General features: G+C 39.4%; 1 pseudogene; it reads right to left on the reverse strand.

Annotated features, from left to right (window-relative positions):
* Positions 1–211: 211 nt before the first annotated feature.
* LOC102265897 (UV radiation resistance-associated gene protein pseudogene) overlaps positions 212–23,310 on the reverse strand; it is a 35,252-nt pseudogene continuing 12,153 nt past the window's right edge.

A 23,310-nucleotide genomic window follows, 5' to 3' on the forward strand; every position in this document is an offset into this window, starting at 1 on the left:
GCAAAATCTTGCAAGCAAAATCTAACTTTATCTGGCCCATTGATAGACAATGATCCTGAGTCCCTCCTTGATTCACAAAGTCTATTTTTCTGAGGAATATCCTCCATTAATATTCATTTTGTGTCATAATTACTACAAAGGGTAACCAGTGCAGCTTTATCCTCATTTCAAGCAGTGACTCCATCCTGGTCCTACCATCTGTCCGCTTGCTTCACTTATCAGAACTCCTACGTGGCCTGCGGAAACTGGATACATTTTCGTTCAGTGCATAGATCCTTCGGGAGAACTCTTCAAACTCTCCCAGAACTTGTTCATCACACTCCACTGCCACAGCACTGTCCACGGGGATGCAGTTAAATGCTTCCAGCTGATCGCCTGAGGTGAAGCCTGTGGCTTCCATTCCAATGATCTCTTCTGCTTGTTCCACGGTGAAGCAGAGCACAGCTTCCGAGACTGGGTGGAAGCCCCCGGGGAGCTGGGCGCCAGACAAGCTGGCCTACTCACTGGGCAGGAGGGTGCTGTTGATTGTGGCCGGAGGCCCCGAGAGGGTTTGTCCTTGCTCCTGGCTAGTTTTCACACTCATGTGGCCTCCATTTAAGCTGTCACCCAGATCTACCCCCCCTTTTTTTTTCTTGTTTTCTTTGGAGAGGTCCAAGGAGGTGTCCAAGGAGGAAGACAGATGCTGTCTTTCTGTCAGATTCTCCTGTGGAGGGCACAAGGGTCACAGGCTGGACAAGTGCAGAGTTATGACTGGGGGGAGGGGTTCTGTACTGGACTCTCTCACTCTCTGAGCTGGCCCGTTTCCAGTATCCTTTGTCTGGTGAAGGGATTCCCCCAGAGAAACCTACATCTGCACCCCAAATATGGAGTTTTGTCTCTTTGGAACAGGGTTTGCACTGGAGGTGTGATGTCTGTCACACCTGACCGTTAGTCCATGCTCCATGAAGTTTTTCAGGTTAGAAAGGGTTTGCCTCAAGTCTGGAGTCCCTAGTTCATGTTGATATCTTAGCTGTGCTCTATTTTTGTTTCAGAAGATAGACACCGTAATCAAACTACAACTTCTCTCCTCCTTTTGCGCATAATCGAAACTCTCTCTCCTTTTCAGTCAGCTTGTCATTAATATTATCATTGATTGTTGATCTAGATCCCTTATGAATTACAGGATGGGCACTTGTAGGAAAAAGGAGATCATGGATACCATATGTGCAGTATAACCAAGGGCAACAGCAATGCCTCCATCATCTTTTGCTTGGAAGTCCTCAGAATTGGGCAACTTGACACCACATACAAAGTAATCTTTATGCTCATTCAAATCAATAGGGTAAATGTAGGAAAGCTCAGATAGTAACTGCCTGCAACGAATTGTCAACTGAGCATTAGTCTTCAGAAAGAGTTCTCTTTTCACAGTGCACTCCTTTCTCAACTCATTTAGGGATTCCTTTTGGAGTTGAAGCTTGAGGTGCTCAGCTGAAAATGTACTTCCTTTGTTCTGTAATGCAATTTTTTCTTTATGCAGCAAGACTACTTCCTGTCCCAAAGCTTTCTTCTGTCTTTCCAGTTCATTTCGAAGCACCAAAATTTTTAATTGCAGACACTCACTTTCTTTTTTCAGCCCATTGCTTGTAGATGTGAGTTTTAGTTTTTTCGTCAATTCCCTTTCCAATTTTCTGAAGTTACCTGAGTCTGTTTAATTGCACACTGGGCTCTATGAAGCTGCAGCAAAGAGAAGACATCATAAGAATTTCAAACACAGTTCTGATGCACCTGATGACGAATATTCTTCTGAGCATTTGAATAACCCTTATGTTCAAATGGAGCACCATATTAGCCATCATTCAGCCCCAGAATTATTTCATTCTGGTTGCGGGCATGAATCTGCTGACCCAGGTATTTAAACCAGTCCAAACAGATTTCCATTCAGTCAACAGCTGGTAGATGTCCTCCTTTCCACCCCATATCTTTACCACAAAACAAGACACAGATGTATCCAGACAGTCTGGCATTATTCCAAAATCAAGACTCCACCATATTGTATTCAAGGAATTCTTAATCACTTCACTCCTATAAAATTCTTTGTATACCTTTTCACTGTTACACAAGTGAAGTGTGAAGTAGGTATCAAGGAGCTGATGGCTATTAACAATGTTCCAGGCAGCAATGTTCTGAAGATGTCACTGCTGAGATGACAGCTCCACATGCAGGGCCCCCGCAGAAGAACCTGGCGGGGGCGTGGCGGCCCGGCCCATGGGCAGTGGGGGGAGTGGGCCCCGGACCAACGCTGAAGATCTTTTTTGTACAGTTCTTCTGTGTATTCTTGCCACCTCTTCTTAATATCTTCTGCTTCTGTTAGGTCCCTACCATTTCTGTCCTTTATTGAGCCCATGTTTGCATGAAATGTTCCCTTGGTATCTCTAATTTTCTTGAAGAGACCTCTAGTCTTTCCCATTCTATTGTTTTCCTCTAATTATTTGCATTGATGGCTGAGGAAGTCTTTCTTATCTCTCCTTGCTATTCTTTGGAACTCTGCATTCAAATGGGTATATCTTTCTTTTTCTCCTTTGCTTTTTGCTTCCCTTCTTTTCACAGCTATTTGTAAGGCCTCTTCAGACAACCATTTTGCTTTTTTGGATTTCTTTTTCTTGGGGATGGTCTTGATTCCTGTCTCCTGTACAATGTCATGAACCTCCATCCATAGTTCATCAGGCACTCTGTCTATCAGATCTAGTCCCTTAAATCTATTTCTCACTTCCACTGTATAGTCATAAGGGATATGATTTAGGTCATATCTGAATGGCCGAGTGGTTTTCTCCACTTTCTTCAATTTCAGTCTGAATTTGGCAATAAGGAGTTCATGATCTGAGCCACAGTCAGCTCCTGGTCTTGTTTTTGCTGACTGTATAGAGTTTCTCCTTCTTTGGCTGCAAAGAATATAATCAATCTGATTTTGGTGTTGACCATCTGGTGATGTCCATGTGTAGAGTCTTCTCTTGTGTCGTTGGAAGAGAGTGTTTGCTATGACCAGTGTGTTCTCTTGGTAGAACTCTATTAGCATTTGCCCTGCTTCATCCTTGTCTAGCTCAATGAAACCATGAGCCATTCCCTGTAGGGCTATCAAGACTGAGTGGTCATGGTAGAGTTCTGATAAAACGTGAGAATGAGAATGGAATAGCAAACTACTTCAGTATTCTTGCCTTGAGAACCCCAAGAACTGTATGAAAATAAAAAAGATGTGACACCTAAAGATGAAACTTCCCAGGTCAGTAGATGCCCAATATGCTACTGGAGAAGAGTGGAGAAATTACTCCACAAAGAACGAAGAGACAGAGCCAAAGTGGAAATGCCCAGGTGTGGATGTGACTGGTGATGGAAGTAATGTCTGATGCTGTAAAGAACAGTATTGCATAATAACCTGGAATTTTAGGTCCATGAATCAAGGTAAATTGGGAATGGTCAAACAGGAGTAGCAATAGTGAACATCAACATTTTAGGAATCAGTGAACTAAAATGGACCAAAATATGCGAATTTAATACAGATGACCATTATATCTACTACTGTGGGCAAGAATCCCTTAGAAGAAATGGAGTAGCCCTCATAGTCAACAAACGGTTCTAAAATGCAGGACTTGGTTGCAGTCTCAAAAATGACAGACTGATCTCTGTTCATTTCCAATGCAAACCATTCAATATCACACTAATCCAAGTCTATGCCCCAAGCACTAAGGCTGAAGGAGATGAATTGAACAGTTCCATGATGATCTACAAGACCTTCTAGAACTAACAGCACCACCACCAACAACAACAAATGGAATGGAAAAGTAGGAAAGTCAAGAGATACCTGAAGTAATAGGCAAGTTTGGTCTTTTGCCTTGAATGAAGCATGGCAAAAGCTAACAGAGTTTTGCCAATAGAAGGCACTGGTAATAACAAACACCCACTTCTAACAACAAAAGAGATGACTCTACACATGGACGTCACCAGATGGTCAATACGGAAATCAGATCAATTATATTCTTTGCAGCCAAAAATGGAGAAACACTATACAGTCAGCCAAAACAAACAAACAGAAAAGACCAGAAGTGGACTGTGGCTCAAATCATGAACTCCTCAGTGCAAAATTCAGATTTAAATTGAAGAAAGTAGAGAAATCTGCTAGAAGATTCAGGTATGATCTAAATCAAATCCCTTATGAGTATACAGTGGAAGTGACAAATAGATTCAAGGGATTCGCCCTGTAGATACAGTGCCTGAAGAACTATAAATGAAAGTTTGTGACCTTGTGCAGGAGGTGGTGATCAAGACCATCCCCAGGAAAAAGACGTGCAAAAACGCAAAACAGTTGTCAAAGGAGGTCTTACAAATAACTGAGAAAAGAGAAATGAAAGGCAAATGAGAAAAGGAATGACATTTCCATTTGAATGAACAGTTCCAAAGAATAGCAAGGAGAGAAAAGAAACTTTCCAGAGTAAACAAAGCAAACAAATATATAGTGGAAAACAACAGAATGGGAAAGATGAGCGATCTGTTCAAGAAAATCAGAGATACTAAGGTAACATTTCATGCAAAGAAGGGCATAATAAAGGACAGAAACGGTATGAACCTAAAAGAAGAAGAGGATATTAAGGTGAAGTGGCAAGATACTAAGGAGAGTTGGTAAGAATACACAGAACTATTAAAAAGAAAGATCTTAATGACCCGGATAAGACATCCTGGAATGCGAAGTCAAGTGGGCCTTAGGAAGCATCACTATGAACAAAGCTAGTGGAGGTGATGGAATTCCAGTTGAACTATTTCAAATCCTAAAAGATGATGCTGTGAAAGTGCTGCATTCAATATGCCAGCATATTTGGAAACCTCAGCAGTGATCGCAGGACTGGAAAAGGTCAGTTTTCATTCCAATCCCAAAGAAAAGCAATGTCAAAGGATGTTCAAACGATCACACAATTGCATTAATCTCACATACTAGCAAAGTAATGCTCAAAATTCTCCAAGCCAGACTTCAACAGTACATAAACCATGAACCTCCAGATGTTCAAGCTGGTTTTAGAAAAGGCAGAGGAACCAAAAATCAATTGCTAACATCCATTGGATCATCAAAAAAGCAAGAGAGTTCCAGAAAAAAAAATCTACTTTTGGTTTATTGACTACACCAAAGCCTTTGACTGTGTGGATCACAATAAACTGTGGAAAATTCTTCAAAAGATGGGAATACGAGACCACCTTACCTATCTTCTGAGAAATTGGTATGCAGGTCAAGAAGCAACAGTTAGAACTCGACATGGAACAATGGGCTGGTTCCAAATTGGGAAAGAATTACGTCAAGGCTGTATATTGTCACCCTGCTTATTTAACTTGTATGCGGAATACATCATGAAAAATACCAGGCTGGATGAACCACAAGCTGGAATCAAGATTGCCAGGAGAAATATCAATAATCTCAGATGTGCAGATAACACCACCTTTATGGCAGAAAGTGAAGAACTAAAGAGCCTCTTGACGAAAGTGAAAGAGAAGAGCAAAAAAAGCTGACTTAAAACCCAACATTCAAAAAACTAAGATCATGGCATCTGGTCCCATCACTTCATGGCAAATAGATGAGGAAACAATGGAAATAGTGGCAGATTTTATTGGGGGGGGGCTCCAAAATTACTGCAGATGGTGACTGCAGCCATGAAATTAAAAGACGCTGGTTCCTTGGAAGAAAAGATACGACCAACCTAGACAGGCTCTTAAAAAACAGAGACATTACTTTACCAAAAAAGGTCTGTCCAGTCAAAGCTATGGTTTTTCTAATAGTCATGTATGTATGTGAGAGTTGGACTATAAAGAAAGCTGAATGGTGAAGAATTGATCCTTTTGAAGTGTGATGTTGGAGAAGACTCTTGAGAATCCCTGAAACTGCAAGGAGATCAAACCAGTCAATCCTAAAGGAAATCAGTCCTGAATATTCTTTGGAAGAACTGTTGCTGAAGCTGAAACTCCAATACTTTGGCCACATGATGCAAAGAACTGACTCACTGGAAAGCACACTGATGCTGGGAAAGTGAAGGCAGGAAGAGAAGAGGATGACTGAGGATGAGATGTTTAGATGGCATCACTGACGATGGCCTTGAGTTTGAGCAAGCTAATTGGTGATGCCTGGTGTGCTGCAATGCATGGGTTCATAAAGAGTCAGGCATGACTAGGTAACTGAACTGAACTGGAGTCCATTAAGAATATTATAGTAAAACAATTTTTAAAATGCATAAAAGCACAGAAAGGAAAGTTATTTGTGCTCTGAGATAATCACTATTACAACTCTGGTGTGCTTTTTCCCCCATTAATTATATAAACAAAACTAAAATTGTAATGTGCACAATGTTTTGCTACCAACTTTTTGCATTAATGTTTTGAAGAAATTTCTTTAATTTTTACTGAATTGTTGCTTTACAAAATTGAGTTTGTTTCTGCTGTACAAGAAAGTGAGTCCACTATATGTATACATTCTTTTATACATAGGATGGGTTTCCTATGTACAGGAAGGGTTTCCTTCATATTTTGGTACCTACAGAGCATTGAGTAGATTACCCTGTGTTATAAACTTCATTCTCATTAGTTATCTATTTTATATATGGTAGGGTATATACATCAGTCACAGTCTTCCAGTTCAACCCACCACACTTCCCAACTTGGTATCCACACATTTTTTTTCTACATCTCTGTCTTTATTTCAGCTTTGTTAATAAGTACATCCATGTCATTTTTGTAAATTCCACATATATGCAATATTACACGGTATTTGTTTTTCTCTTTCTGACTTATTTCACTCTCTATGACAGTCTCTAGGTCCATCCACCTCTCTCTACAAATGGTACAAATTAGTTTCTTTTTGTGGCTGAATAATATTCCATTATATATATGTACCACATCTTCTTTCTTGATTCGTGTGTTGATAAACGTTTAGGTAGCCTCCACATCCTGATTATTGAAATTAATGCTGCAATGAACATTGGAGTACATGTATCTTGTGGAATTATGGTTTTATTAGGATATATGCCCAGGAGTGGGTTTTCTGAGTCATATGGTAGTTCTTTTTATTTTATTTTTTTTACTTTTAAAGGAACCTCAATACTGTTCTCCATAATAACTATATCAATATACATTCCCACAAAGAGTATAAGAGGGTTACCTTTTCTTCACATCCTCTTTAGCATTTATTCTTTGTAGATTTTTTGATGATAGCCATTCTGACTGCTGTGAGGTGTTACCTCACTGTAGTTTTGATTTGGATTTTTCTAATGATTAGTGATACTGAGAATCTTTTCATGTTTGTTGGCGATCTGTATGACTTTTTAATAGAAATGTCTATTTAGTTCTTCAGTCATTTTTCAAATGGGTTTTTGCTTCTTTTGATATTGAAATACATGAGCTGTTTGTATATTTTGTATATTAATCCCTTGTCAGTTGCTTAGTTGCAAATATATCCTTCCATTCTGAGGTTTACCTTTTGTTCTTGTTTATGGTTTCAGTGACTAGGCAAAAATGATTTTTTTTTTTGCATTTTTTAATCTTTTATTTAAATATTTTTAAATTTTATTTTATTTAACTTTACAATATTGTATTGGTTTTGCCATATATGAAAATGAATCTGCCACAGGTATACATGTGTTCCCCATCCTGAACCCTCCTCTCTCCTTCCTCTCCATACCATCCCTCTGGGTCGTCCCAGTGCACCAGCCCCAAGCATCCAGTATCATGCATCGAACCTGGACTGGTGACTCGTTTCATATGTGATATTATACAATATTTCAATGCCATTCTCCCAAATCATCCCACCCTCTCCCTCTCGCACAGAGTCCAAAAGACAGTTCTATATATCAGTGTCTCTTTTGCTGTCTCGTATACAGGGTTATTGTTACCATCTTTCTAAATTCCATATATATGCATTAGTATACTGTATTGGTGTTTTTCTTTCTGGCTTACTTCACTCTGTATAATAGGCTCCAGTTTCATCCACCTCATTAGAACTGATTCAAATGTATTCTTTTTAATGGCTGAGTAATACTCCATTGTGTATATGTACCACAGCTTTCTTACCATTCATCTGCTGATGGACATCTAGGTTGCTTCCATGTCCTGGCTATTATAAACAGTGTTGTGATGAACACTGGGGTACACGTGTCTCTTTCAAGTCTGGTTTCCTCAGTGTATATGCAAGCAGTGGGATTGCTGGTTCATAAGGCAGTTCTATTTCCAGTTTTTTAAGGAATCTCCACACTGTTCTCCATAGTGGCTGTACTAGTTTGCATTCAGACCAACAGTGTAAGAGGGTTCCCTTTCCTCCACACCCTCTCCAGCATTTATTGCTTGTAGACTTTTGGATTGCAGCCATTCTGACTGGTGTGAAATGATACCTCATTGTGGTTTTGATTTGCAGTTCTCTGATAATGAGTGATGTTGAGCATCTTTTCATGTGTTTGTTAGCCATCTGTATGTCTTCTTTGGAGAAATGTCTATTTAGTTCTTTGGCAAATTTTTTGATTGGGTCATTTATTTTTCTGGAGTTGAGCTGTAGGAGTTGCTTGTATATTTTTGAGATTAGTTGTTTGTCAGTTGCTTCATTTGCTATTATTTTCTCCCATTCTGAAGGCTGTCTTTTCACCTTGCTTATAGTTTCCTTTGTTGCGCAAAAGCTTTTAAGTTTAATTAGGTCCCATTTGTTTATTTTTGTTTTTATTTCCAATATTCTGGGAGGTGGGTCATAGAGGATCCTGCTGTGATGTATGTCGGAGAGTATTTTGCCTATGTTCTCCTCAAGGAGTTTTATAGTTTCTGTTCTTACATTTAGATCTTTAATCCATTTTGAGTTTATTTTTGTGTATGGTATTAGAAAGTGCTCTAGTTTCATTCTTTTACAAGTGATTGACCAGTTTTCCCAGCACCACTTGTTAAAGAGATTGTCTTTAATCCATTGCATATTCTTGCCTCCTTTGTCAAAGATAAGATGTCCATATGTGCGTGGATTTATCTCTGGCAAAAATGATTTTTTAAAGGAGTATATCAAGTCTGTATATTGTCACCCTGCTTATTTAACTTATATGCAGAGTACATCATGAGCAATGCTGGACTTGATGAACCACAAACTGGAATCAAGATTGCCGGGAGAAATATCAATAACCTCAGATATGCAGATGACACCACAATTATGGCAGAAAGTGAAGAAGATCTAAAGAGCCTCTTAATGAAAGTGAAAGAGCAGAGTGAAAAAGTTGGCTTAAAGCTCAACATTCAGAAAATGAAGATCATGGCATCTGGTCCCATCCCATCATGGCAAATAGATGGGGAAACAATGGAAACAGTGAGAGACTTTATTTTGGGAGGGGGGCTCCAAAATCACTGCAGATGGTGACTGCAGCCATGAAATTAAAAGAAACTTGCTCCTTGGAATAGAAGTTATGACCAACCTAGAGAGTATGTTAAAAAACAGAGACATTATTTTGCCACCAAAGGTCCATCTAGTCAAGGCTATGGTTTCTCCAGTAGTCATGTATGGATGTGAGAGTTGAACTATAAAGAATGCTGAGGGCCGAAGAATTGATGTTTTTCAATCGTAGTGTTGGAGAAGACTCTCGAGAGTCCCTTGGTCTGCAAGGAAATCCAACCAGTCAGTCCTAAAGGAAATCAGTCCTGAATATTCATTGGAAGAACTGATGCTGAAGCTGAAACTCTAATACTTTGGCCACCTGATGCAAATAGCTGACTCATTTGAAAAGACCCTGATGCTGGGAAAGATTGAAGGCAGGAGGAGAAGGGGACGACAGAGGATGAGATGGTTGGATGGAATCACCGATTCAATAGACATGAGTTTCAGCAGGCTCCAAGAGTTGATGATGGGCAAGAAGGCCTGATGAGCAGCAGTCCATGGGGTCACAAACAGTCAGACATGTGAGCAACTAAACTGAACTGAACTGACTATGCAAAGCTGTTAAGTTTAATTAGATACCAGTTCTTTATATTTGTTTTTATTTTCATTAATCTAGAAAGTGGGTCAAAAAAGAACTTCTGTGATTTATATCAAAGAGTGTTCTGCCAATGATTTCCTCGAAAAGATTTAGAGTGCTGACATTACCTTTAGTTAGGTCTTTAAGTCACTTTGAGATTATTTTTATGTATAGTGTTAGAGTCTGTTCTAATTTCATTATTTTAATTTTAGCTGTCAAGTTTTCCAGAAACACCTACTGAGAAGACTGTCTTTTCTCCGTTGTATATTCTTGCCAACTCTGTCATAGATTAGGTGACCACTGAGCATTGGATTTTCCTCTGGGCTTTAATCCTGTTCTATTTATCTATATTTCTATTTTTCTGACAGGGCTATACTGTCTTGATGACTGTAGTTTTATAGTGTAGTTTGAAGTGATAGTTGTGAATACTTCCAGCTGTGTTTTTCTTTCTCAAGATAGTTTTGGCTAATTTTGGTTATTTGTATTTCCATAAAAACTGTGATTTTTTTCCTGCTTATTATGTGAAAAATGGAATTGGTAATTTGACAAAGATTGCTTGAACCCAAAGTCCAAGGTAAGGAACAGTGGCTGCGCTTTGCTGGAGCAGCCGTGAAGAGATACCACACATCAAAAGTAAGAGAAAACCAAGTAATACAGCAGGCACTGAGAGAGGGCATCAGAGGGCAGACAGACTGAAACGACAGTCACAGACAATTAACCAATCTGATCGCATGGACCAGAGCCTGGTCTAACTCAATGAAACTAAGCCATGCCCTGTGGGGCCACCCAAGACGGACAGGTCATGGTGGAGAGAGGTCTGACAGAATGTGGTCCACTGGAGAAGGGAATGGCAAACCACTTCAGTATTCTTTCCTTGAGAATCCCATAAACAGTATGAAAAGGCAAAAATATAGGACACTGAAAGAGGAACTCCCCAGGTTGGTAGGTGCCCAGTATGCTACTGGAGATCAGTGGAGAAGTAAATCAAGAAAGAATGAAGGGATGGAGCCAAAGCAAAAACAACACCCAGTTATGGATGGGATTGGTGAAAGAAGCAAGGTTGGATGCTGTAAAGAGCAATGTTGCATAGGAACCTGGAATGTTAGGTCCATGAATGAAGGCAAATTGGAAGTGGTCAAACAGGAGATGACAAGAGTGAACATCAACATTCTAGGAATCAGTGAACTAAGATGGACTGGAATGGGTGAATTTAACTCAGATGACCATTATTTATACTATGTGAGCAGGAATCCCTTAGAAGAAATTGAGTAGCCATCATAGTACATAAGAGTCCAAAATGCAGTACTTGGATGCAATCTCAAAAACAACAGAATGATCTCTGTTCATTTCCAAGGCAAACCATTCAATATCATGGTGATCCAAGCCTATGCCCCAACCAATGATGCTGAAGAGACTGAAGCTGAACAGTTCTATGAAGACTTACAAGACCTTCTAGAACTAACACCCAAAAAAGATGTCCTTTTCAATATAAGGGCCTGGAATGCAAAAGTAGGAAGTCAAGAAACCCCTGGAATAACAGTCAAATTTGACCTTGGAGTACCGAATGAAACAGAGCAAAGGCTAATAGAGTTCTCTCAAGAGAACACACTGGTCATAGAAAACACCCTCTTCCAACAACACAAGAGAAGACTCTACACATGGACATCACCAGATGGTCAACACCAAAATCAGAAGGATTATATTCTTTGAAGCCAAAGATAGAGAAACTCTATACCGTCAGTAAAAACAAGACCGGGAGCTGACTGTGGCTCAGATCATGAACTCCTTATTGCCAAATACAGACTGAAATTGAAGAAAGTGGAGAAAACCATTTGGCCATTCAGGTATGACCTAAATCAAATCCCTTATGACTATACAGTGGAAGTGAGAAGTAGATTTAAGGGACGTGATCTCATAGACAAAGTGCCTGATGAACTATGGATGTAGGTTCAAGACATTGTTCAGGAGACAGGAATCAAGACCATTCCCAAGAAAAAGAAATGCAAAAAAGCAAAATGGCTGTCTGAGGAGGCCTTACAAATAGCTGTGAAAAGAAGGGAAGTGAAAAGCAAAGGAGAAAAGGATAGATATACCCATTTGAATGCAAAGTTCCAAAGAATAGCAAGGAGAGATAAGAAAGCATTCCTTAATGATCAATGCAAAGAAATAGAGAAAAACAATAGAATGTGGAAGCCTAGAGAACTCTTCAAGAAAATTAGAGATACCAAGGGAACATTTCATGCAAAGATGGGCACAATGAAAGGACAGAAAAGGTATGGACCTAACAGAAGCAGAACATATTAGGAAGAGGTGGCAAGAATACACAGAAGAACTGTACAAAAAAGATCTTCACTACCCACATAATCATGATGGTGTGATCACTCACCTACAGCCAGACATCTTGGAATGTGAAGTCAAGTGGGCCTTAGGAAGCATCACTACGAACAAAGCTGGTGGAGGCGATGGAATTCCAGTTGAGCTACTTCAAATCCTGAAGGATGATGCTGTGAAAGTGCTGCACTCAATTTGCCATCAAATTTGGAAAACTCAGCAGTGGCCACAGGACTGGAAAAGGTCAGTTTTCATTCCAATCCTAAAGAAAGGCAAGGTCAAAGAATGCTCAAACTACTACACAATTGCACTCATCTCACATGCTAATAAAGTAATGCTTAAAATTCTCCAAGCCAGGCTTCAGCAATACATGAACCATGAACTTCCAGATGTTAAAGCTGGTTTTAGAAAAGACAGAGGAAGCAGAGATCAAATTGCCAACATCCACTGGATCATCAAAAAGGCAGGAGAGTTCCAGAAAAACATCTCTTTCTGCTTTATTGACTATGCCAAAGCCTTTGACTGTGTGGATCACAACAAACTGTATAAAATTCTGAAAGTGATGGGAATATCAGACCACCTGACTTGCCTCTTGAGAAACCTGTATGTAGGTCAGGAAGCAACAGTTAGAACTGGACATGAAACAACAGACTGGTTCCAAATAGGAAAAGGAGTATGTCAAGGCTGTATCTTGTCACCCTGATTATTTAATTTATATGCAGAGTACATCATGAGAAAGGCTGGGCTGGATGAAGCACAAGCTGGAATCAAGATTGCCAGGAGAAATATCAATAACCTCAGATATGCAGATGACACCACCCTTATGGCAGAAAGTGAAGAAGAACTGAAGAGTCTCTTGATGAAAGTGAAGGAGGAGAGTGAAAAAGTTGGCTTAAAGCTCAACATTCAGAAAACTAAGATCATGGCATCTGGTCCTATCACTTCATGGCAAATAGATGGGGAAACAGTGGAAACAGTGTCAGACTTAATTTTTCTGGGCTCCAAAATCACTGCAGATGGTGACTGCAGCCATGAAATTAAAAGACGCTTAGTCCTCGGAAGGAAAGTTATGACCAACCTGCCGCTGCTGATACTAAGTGGCTTCAGTCGTGTCAGACTCTGTGCAACCCCATGGACAGCAGCCCCCAGGCTCGTCTGTCCATGGGATTTTCCAGGCAAGAGTACTGGAGTAGGGTGCCATTGCCTTCTCCATGACCAACCTAGACAGCATATTAAAAAGCAGAGACATTACTTGGCCAACAAAGGTCTGTCTAGTCAAGGCTATGGTTTTTCCACTGGTCATGCATGGATGTGAGAGTGGACTAAATAGAAAGCTGGGCACCAAAGAATTGATACTTTTGAACTGTGGTGTTGGAGAAGACTCTTGAGAGTGCATTGGACTGCAAGGAGATCCAACCAGTCCATCCTAAAAGAGATCATTCCTGGGTGTTCATTTGAAAGTTTGATGTTGAAGCTGAAACTCCAATACTTTGGCCACCTGATGTGAAGAACTGACTCATTTGAAAAGACCCTGATGTTGGGACAGATTGAAGGCAGCAGGAGAAGTGGACAACAGAGGATGAGATGGTTGGATGGCATCACCGACTCGATGGACATGGATTTGGGTGGACTCCGGGAGTTGGTGATGGACAGAGAGGCCTGATGTGCTGTGGTTCATGGGGTCACAAGGAGTCGTACACGACTGAGCGACTGAACTGAACTACATTGAATTTTTATGTTGATTTGGGAAAGATAGTTATTATCACAATATTTATCCTTCCAGTCCAAGAACAGGTATATTTCTCTATTTGATGGTGTCATCTTTGATTTCTTTCATCAGTATCTTTCAGTTTTATGACTATTGGTCTTTTACCTCCTTAAGTAGGTTTATTCCTAGGTATTTTATTCTTTTGTTGGAATGTAAATGGGGTTGTTTCCATGATTTCACTTTCTGATATTTGTTGTTAGGTTATAGGAATGCAAGAGGTTTCTGTGTATTAGTTTTGTATCCTGACACTTTACTAGGTTCATTTATTAGCTCTGGTTGTTTTCTGGTGGCATCTTTAGAATTTTCTATATACAGTATCATGTCATTTGCAAACAATGACAATTTTACTTCTTTTTTTTTCCATTTTTGATTCTTTTTATTTCTTCTTGTTGTCTGATAGTCCTGGCTAGGACTTCCAAAACTATGTTGAATAATACTGGTGAGAGTGGACATCCTTGTTCATTTCTGATCTTAGGGGAAAAGCTTTCAGTTTTTCACCATTGAGAATGATGTTTGCTGTGGGTTTCTTTTATATGGCCTTCATTATGTTGAGATAGGTTCCCTCTATGCCCATTTTCTTGAGAGTTATTTTTTTGTATATAATAAATTGGTGTTGAATATTTTCAAAAGCTTTTTCTGCACCCACTGAGTTGATCTTGTGGTTTTTATCCCTCAGTTTGTTAATATTGTGTATCACATTGATTGATGTGCATATATTGAAGAATCCACTTTTGCATCCCTGGGATAAACCCCACTTGACCATAGTACGTGATCCTTTTAATGTGTTGTTAGTTCACTTTGCTAGTATTTTCTTGAGGAATTTTTGTCTGTGTTCATCAGTGACATTGACTTCTAAGTTTCTTTTACAGTAATATCTTTGTCTGATTTTTTTAATCATGCTGATGGTGATCTTGTAGAATGAGCCTGGGAGTGTTCTTCTCTGTGATAGTATTTTTTTTTTTGAAGAGTTTGAGAAGAATAGGTGTCAGCTCTTGTCAAAATGTTTGATAGAATTTAACTCTAGAAACATCTAGTCCTGGGCTTTTGTTTGTTGGAAGATGTTTAATCACAGTATAACTTTCCATGCTTGTGATTGGTCTGTTCATATTTTCTATTTCTTCTGGTCGAGTCTTGGAAGTTTGTACTGTCCTATGGATTTGTCCATTTCTTCCAAGTGGTCCATTTTATTGGTATATAGTTGTTTGTAGTAGTCTTTTATGATCCTTTGTATTTCTGTGGTGTCAGTTATGTGTTCTCCTTTTTCATTTCTAATGTTACTGATTTCAGTCCTCTCTCTTTTTTTTCTTGACGAGTCTGGCTAATGGTTTATCCATTTGTTTATCTTCTCAAAGAACCAGATTTTACTTTTATTGATCATTGCTATTGTTTTTTTTTTTTCTTTTTATTTCTGTTCTGATCTTTGTGATTTCTTTCCTTTTACTAACTTTGGGTCTTTTGTTTTTGTTGTTCTTTCTCTAATGTTTTCTGTGTAAGGTTAGGAGGTTTATTAGAAGGTTTTTTTTTTTTTTTCTTATTACTTAAGGTAGGATTGAATTGTTACATAGTTCCTTCTTGAAACGGTTTTTCCTGCATCCCATAGGTTTTTTATTATCTTGTTTCCATTGTCATTTGTTTCTAGATATATATTTATTTGATTTTTTCAGTGATCTCTTAGTTATTTAGTTATTTTCCCCCATGTTTTTACAGTTTTCTTTTTTTTGTCTTTTCCCTGTAATCGATATCTAATCTCATAGCATCGTGATCAGAATAGATGCTTGATATGATTTAATTTCATTAATTTACCAAGGCTTGATTTGTTATCGAAGATGAGATCTATTCTGGAGAATGTTCTATGTGCACTTGAGAAGACAGTGTATTCTGATGTTTTTAGATGGAATGCTCTATAAATATCAATTAAGTCTATCTGGTCTAATGTGTAATTTAAAGCTTGTATCCTTATTTGTATTCTGTCTGATCTGTCCACTATTGTAAGCAGGGTGTTAATGTTTCCCACTATTATTATATCATGGTTGATTTCTCTTTTCATGACTTTTAACATTTGCCTTATGTATTGAGGTGTACCTATGTCTGTTGAATATATTTTTACAATTGTTATATGTCCTTTTTGGCTTTATCCCTTGATTATTTCATAGTGTCCTTCCTAATCTCTTGTGCTTAACCACTAAGTCATGTCTGACTCTTTGCAACTGTATGGACTGTAGCCCACCAGGCTTCTCTGTCTATGAGATTTCCCAGGCAAGAATACTTGAGTGAGTTGCCATTTCCTTCTCCAGGGGATCTTCCTGACCCAGAGATAGAACACAAGTCTCTTCTGTCTCTAACACTGGCAGTCAGGTTCTTTACCACTAGCACCACCTGGGAAGCCCAGTCTCTTGTAACAGTCTTTATCTTAAAGTCTATTTTATCTGATATGGGCTTCCCTCTTAACTCAGTTAGTAAAGAATCCTCTTGCAATGCAGGAGACCCTGGTTTGATTCCTGGATTGGAGAAGGGATAGGCCATCCACTCCAGTTTTCTTGGGCTTCCCTTGTGGCTCAGCTGGTAAAGAATCTGCCTGCAATGTGGTAGACCTGGCTTTGATCCCTAGGTTGGGAAAATCCCATGGAGAAGGGAAAGGCACTCCAGTTTTCTGGCCTGGAGAATTCCATGGACTGTATAGTCCATGGTATGGCAAAGAGTCAGATATAACTGAGTGACTTTAATTTTCACTTTGTCTGATATAGTTACTTCCACTTTCTTTTTTTTTCCATTTGCATGGAATATCTTTTTCCATCCCCTCATTTTCAATCTGTATGTATCCGAAGTGTGTGTTTCTTCTAAACAGCACATGTACAGATCTTGTTTTTATATTCATCCAGGCAGTCTGTGTCCTTTGGTTGAAACTTTAATCCCTTTACATTTAAGGTAATTATTGATATGTATGTTCCTCTTAATTGTTCTGACTTTGTTTTTGTAGATCTTTTTCTTCCTGCCTAGCATTTCTTGTAAATCTGATTTGGTGGTGCTAAATTATCTTAGCTTTCACTTGTTTGTAATGGTTTTGATTTCTCCATCAAATTTGAATGAGATCTTTGCTGGGTATATTAATATTTGTTGTAGTTTTTCTCTCTTTAATCTCTTTAAATATATTAAACCATTTTCTTTTGGTCTACAGAGTTTCTGCCAAAAATCCCCAGCTCTTAACCTTATGGGGATTCCCTTGTGCTTTTCTCTTGTTGCTTTTAATATATTTCTTTGTATTTATTTTTTGTTAGTTTGATTAATATAAGTCCCAGTGTGTTTCTCCTCAGGTTTATCCTGTATGGGACTCTCTGCACTTCCCAGACTTGGCTGATTAATTCCTTTCCCATGTTATGGAAGTTTCATTTATAATCTCCAAATGCTTTCTCAAAGTCCTTTTTTTCTTCTGGGACTTCTATTATTTGAATGTCTCTGTGTTTAAAATATCCCAGAAGTCTCTGAGACTGCCCTCATTACTTTTCATTTTTTTCTTTTTTCTACTTTGTAGCAATTATTTCTATCATTCTACCTTCCAATTCACTTATCCATTCTACCGCCTTAGTTATTCTGCTATTGATTCATTCTAGTCCACTTTTCAGCTCAGTTATTGTGTTTTTCATCACTGTTTGCTTGTTCTTTAGTTTTTCTAGGCCCTTGTTAAAAATGTCTTTTATCTTCCTGAGCCATGTCTTTTTTCTATCTCCAAGATAATGGATCATCTTTACTATAATTACTCCGAATACTTTTTAAGGTAGATTGCCTATTTCCTCTTCATTTATTAAGTCTTGTGTGTTTTTACCTTGCTCCTTCATCTGTAACATATTTCTTTGTCATCTCATTTTGTCTAAGTTACTGTTTGTGGTATACTTTGCAACAGGTTGCAGGGTCATATTTCCTCTTCTACAGTCTGCCTCCTGGTGCTTGTGATTGGTTCATGGCCTTGTGTTGGCCTCTTGTTGGGAGGGACTGGTTCTTGTACTCTGGTGGCTGGAGCTAAGCCTTGTCCCTCTGATTGGCAGGACCACTTGGGTTTGTGTGTTTGGGGGTCTCTGTTAGCTCCATACAGCTTTACTCAGCCTGTCTGCTGCTGGATGGGGCTGTGTTTCTATCTTCCTGGTTGTTTAATGTGAGGCATCCTCCACTGGAGCCTGTAGGCTATTGGGTGGTGCCAGGTCTTGGTGCTGAGATGGAGACCTTTGGGAGACCCCACACCAATTCATATTTCCTGGGCCTGGGAATTCACTGGTGGTCCAGAGCCGTTGACTCACCACTTCCACCCTGTAGGCTAAAGCCCAACCTCTGGCAGGGGAAAAAAGACTCTACAAGCCACATAACATGGCCAGAAAAAGAAAGCAAACAGAAAAATAAAACCAAACATAAACATCAATAATAAAAGTAACAGCTAAAGAAGAAAACAATCAGACAAACAGAACTGAAGATAAATGATCAAAACAAAATGAAACCAAAAAAAAAAAAAAAAAAAGAAGCAAACAAAAAATAAAGGAAACAAAAAGCAAGAAAACAAAGAACGAGAAAAACAAAAAAATAAAAGAATAAAGGCAAAAAAACACAAAAATATTTGAAATAAAAGATTAAAAAGGTAAGACAAACAAACAAACAAACAAAAAAAAACAAGAGAAAATGCAGCAAAGTAAAAATTAATAAAATATAAATATATTGAAAATTTTAAAGAAAATAATAAAACAGAAGAACACAATGAAACATACATAATAGTGATAATATTATTTTCCTGAGTCCTCTGCTGTCAGTGTCACAACTAAGCCTCACCTCCCCAGGAGGTCTTCCAGTACCTTTAGGTAGGTCTCTGGATGTACTGTGGGCACTGTGGGGTCAGCTCCAACTTTGATCTGACCCAGCTCCCTTGTGTACTTGTCCTCAACTTCCACAGATGCTAAGACTAGACCAGTCTCAGTTGTGGGAGCATTTGTTGTCCATTCAGATATTCCCAAGAGGCAGGGTTTATCATGCTGACTTCAGAGATTTAATTCACCACTTGTGAAGCTGCACAGAGAGATTTCTGTTGCTCTTCTTTGGTTGCACAACCCCTAGGATTCAGCTTTGTCTTTTCCCCCACCTCTGCCTATGGACTACCTTCAGGAGTATGTTCTCCACCCAGGGGATCAGGAGCAAAAGTAGCAACTTACTGGGACACAGTTACTCACTCAGGCCAGGGAGGAATAAGGCAGGCACAATTGGGGTGTGCATAAAGAACCTGAAGTGGCAGAGACTGGCAGGAAGTTGCAACAGACTGTGGCACACTTTCTTTGATGGGAGTCCTTCCTAGCGCCAATGGATGCAAGAGCTGGTGTGTGGGGAGAGAGACCAGGATAGTGGCTATGCCCCTTGTGCACCACTAAAAAATCGTGTTATATTTCCAAGGCAGACAATGTTTCCTTTAGGAGCATTCTTGGCAGTGGAGCCCCTCACTTCATTTCCCAGAACCCCTCATTTCCATCCCTTTAGGTTATCTCCACACAGCCAATGGCAGTCGTCTCCCCAGATCTGCTCTCTTAACCCCATGTTTTAACACTCTGCCTGTACTAGCATTGCCAGATTACCATTTCAGGCTGGGGTGCCCAGGGTTGACTCTCAAAAAGCCTCGCAGGTCCACTGGAGCTTGCATGGCCAAAGGAGGCTTTCAGGATGGAGATGATCAGAACCCCAGAGCCTGCATGTGTGGAGGAGGCTTTGGCTTGAGGAGTGAGCCTACTCAAACAGGTGTCCTTCCCAGTGCCCATGAAGGAAGGGACCAGTTGGTGGGTAAAGAGGTTGCAATGGTGGCCCTGCCCCTTGAACACCAGTCAACAATGACATATTGCTTCTACGGTGGCCCAGGCTTCTTCCATAAACTCTCTCAGTTGTGGATCTCCTCACTCCCATCCCTTCAGGCTGTCACTTCAGCTGTCCTTTAGGACACCAACAGCTTTACTTTCACTGGGTCTGCTCTTCAAACCCCACTTCCCAGCACCCAAACTCCCTTCTTATCAGGAGACACATGGCTCAGGCTGGGGTATGCCAGGTTGTGGTATGAACCATAAGCACACTTCTTACACTGTTCAGCCTCCCACAGACTGACTGATTTCTGTGTTCCCCTCCAGCCTGCCTGAAGTTTCCTTTCCACCCCAGTTTATTTCCCCACTGTGAAGAGGCTTTTCTGAGTGTGGGAACTTCTCTTCACTTTCAGCTTCCACAAAGTGTGATGGATCCTTCTTGTTTCCTCTTTAATTTTTTTTTTCAGTGGTATGGGGATTTTTCTTATTCTTTTAGATGTACAAAGTCTTCCGCTAGTGTTCAACAGGTGCTTTGTGAGAATTGTTCCATTTTTAGGTATATTCTTGATGTACTTGTGAAGAGAGGTGAATTCCATGTCCTCCTATTCTGCCATCTTGATTCCTCTCCTTGAACCAATTTCTAATTGAACTTTCTGGGAAGAGCAAGGGAAGGGGTTAGATGTTTCTTACTTCTCATTTTAACTGAATTTAGTTCTGGTGCCTATTCTTATCTTTACTAGCTGTCCTCTGACTATGGTACTAATCTGCATGGTCCATAGGTGTCCACATAAGTGAAGGATAAACAAAGGGGCCTGGGTGTATTATCAGCAATCATAAAGCATATCAGCCTTTAATCTTTGCTTCTTTCAAGTTATAACCTTCTTTGGCCTTCACTAATCTACCCCAGATAATTTGTGCCTTACTATTCCCCCAGTGTCCCACACACTTGCATTAATGTACCTGTACTTTCTCAGAAAGTCTGATATTCCTTCTTAGAGACAATGAATGACAGAACTAGAAGGGATCTCATATATCATAAAATCCAACCCTCTCATTTGGCAGAAAAAATTGAAGCCCAAAGAGTACTAATAATTTGTGGCAGGTTACAGCAAAGGAGCAACGGAGTATGGTTGAGAACTTGGATATCCTAACTGCATGCCAATGCTCTTTCCTCTGTGAAAGAAACAGTTTCTTCCATAATTATGTAATCAGTAAATCAGCCACCAGTACATGTCAATCAGTAACAGAGTCAGGGCCAGAGAGAAAACAGAAACAGAACAGAACCTAGGCCTGGAGGACTGCAAATAATCTTTTTCAATGAGTTAATTATCACCATTTTGCTGACTCAAGGTTAGTTTGGGCTCAAGGTTAGGGAGCCCTGCAACATTATTATTTATCTTCTTCAACCTTTCTACAACCTTATTATTTATCTTCTTCCCAAGTTAGGTGTCTTCCTTCCTTCTTTCCTTCCTTTCTTTCTATTCCTGTTTTTAAACCTGACTCATGCTAGCCCTCTGCCTTTGGATACCCTGATTCAAACTATGCATGTTAGTTAAACATCAAATTTGTAAACTGAGTCAAACCAAGACATAAAGACATGATTACTGGTAGTAGCATTCAAAGATTTAAATGAGAATAAGTATTCATTTCCATGGAATTAGTCATCTAACACAGAAGTGACTTGCACAAGACTGAGATTATATATTTTAATGAATCAGGACCAGTTAATTATTATTTACATATAGCAGAGTACTATATAGTAAGTGATCACACTTATAGTAAGTGATGTTAGGATAGGGACTGAGTTTCAGATAACCTGATGTCCAGTCTTGTTGTCTTAATGTCTTTGCTGGTGGCTCAGATGGTAAAGAGTCTCCCTGCAGTGCAGGAGACCCAGATTTGACCCCTGGGTTGGGAAGATCCCCTGGAGAAGGAAATGGCAGCTCACTCTAGTATTCTTCCCTGGAAAATCCCATGGATGGAGGAGGCTAGTAGGTTAGAGTCCATGGGGTCACAAAGAGTCGGACATGACTAAGTGACTTCACTTCTTCTTTCTTAATGTTAAACTTTAGTTAGATGTGCAAAAGGCTAGTCTCTATAAAGTTGATATTAATAAATATTATGAGGTTTATGAGACTCTATAAATGGATATCACTAGATGGTCAATACCAAAATCAGATTGATTGTATTCTTTACAGCCAAAGGTGAAGAAGCTCTATACAGTCAGCAAAAAACAAGATTGGGAGCTGACTGTGACTCACATCATGAATTCCTTTTGCCAAATTCAGATTAAATTGAAGAAAGTAGGGAAAACCACAAGACCATTCAGGTATGACCTAAGTCAAATCCTTTATGGTTATACAATGGAAAGAACAAATAGAATCAAGGGATTAGACTGATAGAGTGCCTGAACTATGGATGGAGGTTTGTGACATTGTACAGGAGGCATTGATCATGACCATCCACAAGAAAAAGAAATGCAAAAAAAGCAAAATGGTTGTCTGAGGAGGTCTTATAAATAGCTGAGAAAAGAAGAGAAGCTAAAGGAAAAGGAGAAAAGGAAAGATATACCCATCTGAATGCAGTTACAAAGAATAGCAAGGAGGGATAAGAAAGTCTTCCTCAGTGATCAATGCAAAGAAATAGAAGAAAACAACAGAATAGGAAAGACTAGAGATCTCTTCAAGAAAATTAGAGATACCAAGGGAACATTTCATGCAAAGATGGGCTTGATAAAGAACAGAAATGCTATGGACTTAACAGAAGCAAAAGATATTAAGAAGAGGTGGGAAGAATAGACAGAAGAACTATACAAAAAAGATCTTCAAGACCAAGATAATCACGATGATGTGATCACTCACCTAGAGCCAGATATCCTGGAATGTGAAGTCAAGTGGGCCTTAGAAAGCATCACTATGAACAAAGCTAATGGAGGTGATGAAATTCCAGTTGAGCTATTTCAAATCCTGACAGATGATGCTGTGAAAGTGCTGCACTCAATATTCCAGCAAATTTGAGAAACTTAGCAGTGGCAACAGGACTGGAAAAGGTCAGTTTTCATTCCAATCCCAAAGAAAGGCAATGCCAAAGAATGATCAAACTACCACAAAATTGCACTCATCTCACACACTAGTAAAGTAATGCTCAAAATTCTCTAAGCCAGGCTTCAGCAATACATGAACTGTGAACTTCCAGATGTTCAAGCTGGTTTTATAAAAGGCAGAGGAACCAGAGATCAAATTGCCAACATCCACTGGGTAATCAAAACAGCAGCAGGAGAGTTCCAGAAAAACACCTATTTCTGCTTTATTGACTATGCCAAAGCCTTTGACTGTGTGGATCACAATCAACTGTGGAAAATTCTGCAAGAGATGGGAATACCAGACCACCTGACCTGCCTCTTGAGAAACCTATATGCAGG

Source organism: Bos mutus, chromosome X, assembly GCF_027580195.1.
Source record: "Bos mutus isolate GX-2022 chromosome X, NWIPB_WYAK_1.1, whole genome shotgun sequence".
In the NCBI taxonomy this organism is placed as follows: Eukaryota; Metazoa; Chordata; class Mammalia; order Artiodactyla; family Bovidae; genus Bos; species Bos mutus.